Genomic DNA, 6,000 nt, shown 5'->3' on the forward strand with positions numbered 1-6,000 from the left:
AATACAACGAATATGGCCCTATACATTGTGGATTACAAATACGTAGGAAATGAATGCACACCCCTATTAGCTGGGGGTTGTGTCTGTAAGAGTGAAGGGAAGTGGGGAAGAGAACAATGTTGGTGTATGTGAGAGAGAAGGGATTAGTGCTGTGTGTAAAAATGCCAGATTGTGTGGGAAATTAGAGAGGGGGAGCAGGACAAAGCCTGGTAAAGAAACCTGCTCCCCTCCCCCTCCAAATACAATTCAGATCATCTCTCCCTTGATCTCAGATACTATCCTAGAACCTTCCTTTCTACCTCTCTCTCCCTTCTCCCCATATCCTGGAACACCCACCCCCCTTCCATATAGACACACACACATTTTCTTTTCTACTCATAGTAATATAATAACGATGGCTGAAAAAGCCCAAATAGTCCATCCAATCTGCCCAGCTAGTTTCTGATGGTAGTAACTGCTGCTTCGTGCAGGTTTCCCCCCAAGCCTTATGATAAGGGTAGTAATATTTGCAATCAAAGCCAGGCAACTGTCAAACCCATAACAGAATTACTGCTAGCAATATTTTTACAGAATGAGCCATTTTTCCTGATAATTCATACAATGCTGTTGCTTGAATGTGCTTTGCTTTCGGACTTGGCCGTAGAAGCAGTCCTGCACTTTTTCCCTAATATCTGCGTATCAGTACCCTGGACTCCCTCAATTCCAGAACCTCTCCTATCCCAGATTCCTGTTCTTTTCCCCTTTCTCAACCTTCCCCATCTCCAGCCCTCTCTCCCTCTCCTCCTCCCATTCCCAGTCCTCTCATCTTCTTCCTACCCTTGGTCCTCCCAACCCACTCCTTTTTTTTTTTCTCCCCATCCCTGAGATCTCCTCCCTGTATGGATGTGTAAGATTAGTTTATCTCACCCATCAGAAAAATAAATAAATTATACAGACACAAGCAAGGCTTGCAAATTACTTCATTTTTATAACGTAGTATAAAGGATGGCAATGTTTACCAATGTGCTTTAGAATTTTCCAGTTTTTGTTGCAGAATTTGCCCCTGGGCTGCCACACAAACTGTAGGATTGTGCCTTAGACTTTCTACTCCCTGTTGTCTGAAATCACGGGAGTGGAGGGTTGCTGAGGGTGGCAAAACCCTAAATCCGTCACTGCTAAACTTAAGTAGATAGAACAATGAGGCCAGATGGGATGTTAAGAAAACTTAGGGAAGTTCTAGCAGCTCCACTGGCTGACCTTTGCATGCTTCTTTAAAGTCAGAAACAGTTTGGCTGTGGTTCCTAGTCACAAAAAACGGAAGTAAGGAGGAGGCTGGAAGTCTGAACAAATTAATGGAATTGCTGCTAAAAGAGAGGATAGTGCGGTTTCTGGAATCGAATGAATTATAAAATCCGAGGGAGCATGGCTTTACCAGAGGTAGGTCTTGTCAGACAAATCTGATCAGTTTTTGTGATTGAGTGACCAGAGAACTGGATCAGGGAGAGCGCTAGATGTAGTGTGCTTGGGTTTCAGTGTGGCCTTTGACATGATTCCACATAGGAGAAATAACATGGAGTGTTCTTGGTATGGGCTTTAATGTGACTGGGTTAGATACGGGTTGTGTGGAAGGCAACAAAAGGTAGTGATAAATGGAGTTCACACTAAGGAGAAGGATGTTACTAGCGGTGTGCCACAGGAAGAAGTCCTTGGGCCAATTCTTTACAACATTTTCGTGAATAACATTGCAGAATTGTTGGGGAAAAGTTTGTCTTTTTGCCAACTATATCAAAATCTGCAACAAGGAAGACAGTCGGGGGAAGATGTGGAAAACATGAGGAGGAATCTAATGAAGCTCAAGGAACGGTCTAGGGTCTGGCAACTGAGATTTAATACTAAAAAAAAAAAGCAAAGTAATGGATTTAGGCTGCAAAAATCTAAGGTAGATGTACAGTAAAGAGGATGAAATTTTAAGCACAAAAGAAGTGGGATCTGGAGTGATTGTATCTGATGATCTTAAGTGGCCAAAGCAGTAGATAAAGCAATGGCAAAAGTCAGAAAGATGCTTAGGTACATAGGAAGAATGGTCAGCAGAAAAAAGGAGGTGATATTGATCCTGTAAAAATCCCTGGTGATCCTTCAATTGGAATATTATATACAGTTCTGGGATCCACATCTTCAAATTAATACAAGCCAGTTGGAGGCAGTCCAGCTACTAAAATGGTCAGTGGTGTTTTTCTAAACCATATGGGGACAGACTTAAAAATCTAAACATGTACACCCTAGAGAAAAAGTAGGGGAGATATGACAGAGACAGATACATTTAAATACCTCCAAGGTTTTCATGCAGAGGAGGCAGGCATCTTTCAAACAGGCCAATACGGAACTGTGCGCTCAGCCAAGCGCACCGTTAGCCTCCGTTTGAATGCGCGTTTTTAATGCGCTATTATTACCCCTTATAGAGTAAGGGGTAATAGCACGTGGAAAACGTGTGCCCAACCCCCTGAAACTAATAGCGCTCATCACATGCAAATGCATGTTGATGAGCCTATTAGGTATTCACCCTCAATACAGAAAGCAAAATGTGCAGCCGAGCCGCACATTTTAATTTCAGACGGCACCGGGCAAGTGTACAGAAAAGCAGAAAAAACTGCTTTTCTGTACACCCTCCGACTTAATCATAGCAATATTAAGTCGGAGGCTCCAAAAAAAAAAAAAAAAAAGAAAAATCTTATAAAAGAAAAAACCCCAACAAATCTGCCCGCGGGTTGGAAATTGGATGCTTAATTTTGCTGGCGTCTGTGTTCCAAACCCGTGGCTGTCAGCAGGTTTGACAACCAACGCTGGTAAAATTAAGCGTTGGCTGTCAAACCTGCTAACGGCCGCTGCTTCCGCCAATAAGGAAGTGCTAGTGTCCCTAGCGCCTCCTTAGTATCGCGGGCCCTAATTTAAATCCAGAATTGCACACCCAGGAGAGCTGCCTGGGCGCGTGTTGGGAGAGCGGGCGCTTGCCTCGGAGCGCCGGCTCTCCCACGCGGTTTACTGTATGGGCCTGAAAGAAAGGGAGGCTGTAGAATGAGGTGTTATGGGATGAGGGTGAAAAGTGGTGGGACTCAGGAGTAATGTAAGGAAATATTTCTTTACAGAGAGGATAGTGTGCAGGCTAAATATTTTGTGGTGTTTCATTTCCCTGGGGGGTGCTTATCACCCAAATTTTGGTTTGTTGAAGGATATTTTCCTCTTTTTTTTTTTTTTTAATTTCAGCAAATAGTTATAGCGTGCATTGTTTGTAAATCGGGACCTTCATTTTCAGTTTTCATTTTATTTTGCCTGGGAATTTCAATGTTAGAATAAAAAGAAAATAAGTGGAAAACTGACTTTTCCACTGACTCCTGTGTGTTATAACAAAGTCCTTTTTCCACTCTTGTTTTTTTTGTTGTTTTTTTTTGTTATAACATTGAAATTTCCAGGCAAAATAAAATAAAAACTAAAAACAAAGGTCCCTACAAATGTTGTGCTCTAAAAATGATAAAAAAAATCAAGAAATTATATTGTTTCTTTTTTAAAATAGCATGAAACAATATAACAAATGAAAGCACATCCCTAGTAGTAGATGCCGAACAGCCTCCCATAGAGGTGGTGGAGACGAGGACAGTGTCTGAATTCAAGAGAGCACGGGGCAAGCACAGGGGATCTCTGAGGGAGTGGCAGGAACTGTAGAGCTGAATAGTTGGACTGGATGGGCTGCAATGGTCTTTCTCTGCCATCCTCTTTCTAGGTTTCTAATTCCTTTCCTTACTCTGTTTTTTTTTCCTCTTTAAATTTTCTTGCCATTTCTTCCCTTTCTGTTTCTTGTGCCTCTCTTCACCTCCTTCCAAGTGTCTCTTCTCTCCCACTCCCCTTTGGCACTCTTTCCTGTCCCTCGTTTCCCATACATTCTCCCTTGCTGCCTTTCTTCCTCCCATGTACCCTTCCTACCACGGTCCATCCCCCACCCTGATTATGTTGCCACCATGTAGATCAGCTCTGTGAGAAGTGGTAAGGCTGACAGTAACTTTAAGGACTTGGTTACAGCCTGCACTGCATGGCAGTGCAACCAACTGGAGAAGAATGTAGAACATGAGAGTAAAAGGGTGAGTGTTGAAGGAAGCCCTGCATGGGCCAGAGAAAAAAATGGAGGCAGGTGATGGATGGAGCATTTCTAGACTTTTGCAGCTTGCTTACTGCAGCTATGAAATCACAGATAACCAGGGGGCTGGTGTAATAAGCTGTGCTGAGCCTATCGTGGGTTTTTCAGCACTAACCTTACTCGTGTAAAAAAGAATTCATGCTAAGAAACCTGTGCTAGGCTTATCACAGATGCATGCAAATTGCATTTAAACAAAGCTATTAGCTATTACAGGGCAATGCAGAGAGCCGTGTTAGCAGGGACACATTTTAGTGCATATTTATTAATAGGGAAAATTTTAACACGTGGGTCAGGGCAGGAGTAAAAGTTAACTCACATTTCTGGTGGCCATTGTGGTGCTGCATGTAGGTGCATCTCTGAGCTTTTCTATGGCAAAAATGAATTACATACCATTTTTTTAGGCTTTGGTACATTTTGCAGGGGGCCTGAAGAATTAGTGACAATCTTTACAGCAAAGAAGAGAGAGAAAATATTTTATCGCCAAGGAAGAGAGGAAGGTCTGAAAGGAGCACGATGTCCTGGCTCAAGCCATTTGCAGAAGGGCACTCCGGCAATAGTTTTTTTGCCTGAGAACAACACTGCTGGTCCACTACAGGTTACCAGATACAGATGTGGTGCAGATGTATAAACTGATCTCTAGGGTAATTCTCTCTATGAAGAAATCAGAGATGATATTGATCTTTTAACATGCCATTCCAAGCTTGGTCAAATTTCTCACTACCTTGCATTTTCTTGCCATTGGCTCATTACAGAATACAGTGGCTGTGATGGCTGGCATGGACCAGTCATCATTATTTTTCAAGGCATTTCAGCCAGGTACTGAAGAGCTTTAATGAAACGGGTCAAAGAGTACATCAAGTACCTACTGCAACTTACAGAGTGGCAAGAGATGAAGTGTGCTTTCTTTGATATAGCTGGCATGCAGAATGTAACAGGCACAATCGATTGCACCCATGTGGCTCTCACACCCCTACATTTATTTATTTATTTATTTATTTATTTATTTAATATACCGACGTTCGATCGAGATATCACATCGGTTTCCAGATAACTCAAAGAATAGGGTAGTAACAGCCCTATTTTACATTATAACATTGTCACATGGGAGAGAAATGGCATATCATAACAGGACACATTTTCACTCCCTGAATAGTTGTGTGCAATGCGCACATGAAGATCATCAGCGTTGTCTCCAAGGTTTCTGGAAGCAGTTATGACTCCTTCATCTTTACACAGTTGACACTGGTTCAAAATTTCACCAAAGAGGAAATAGGTCAAGGGTATGGTTATTTGATAAGTTTGAAATAGAAGTCAAAACAAAGTTTAAGCTAAAATGTCTAAATGTAATCTCTCTGGTGTGGGTAATGAAAGCAGAACAGTGCATACATTCTGGTGCATGGTGCCAGAAGCAGGTACTATTCTGCTGTATATCCAAATTTTAGCTATCTGTGCTGTGTAAATGTAAACTTTCTGGGATAGGTACCAAAGGCAGAATAGTACATGCTTTCTGGTACATCCTGTCAAAGTGTGCACTATTCCACAGCACATGTAAAATGTATGGGGTGAGTGCCAAAAGCATTGACAGAAAATCTAAAATGTGAGCTCTTTGGGGTGGGTACCAAAAACATTTCATAATTTCCAATTTTTTTTTTGCAAGAAATGCTGGTTGCGATTGCAAAGTATGGCTGCTCACACCCCTGTCTGTGCCATGTACAGCAGCAGAAAAACACTACAAGGCACAAATGAGAACCAAAGTGGTCATAGAATGTACATTTGGTGTCTTAGAAAGCTGGTTCTGCTGCCTTAACCACTGTGGAGGAGCACTACAGTATTCA

The sequence above is a fragment of the Rhinatrema bivittatum genome, chromosome 5 (assembly GCF_901001135.1).
Source record: "Rhinatrema bivittatum chromosome 5, aRhiBiv1.1, whole genome shotgun sequence".
Taxonomy (NCBI): Eukaryota; Metazoa; Chordata; class Amphibia; order Gymnophiona; family Rhinatrematidae; genus Rhinatrema; species Rhinatrema bivittatum.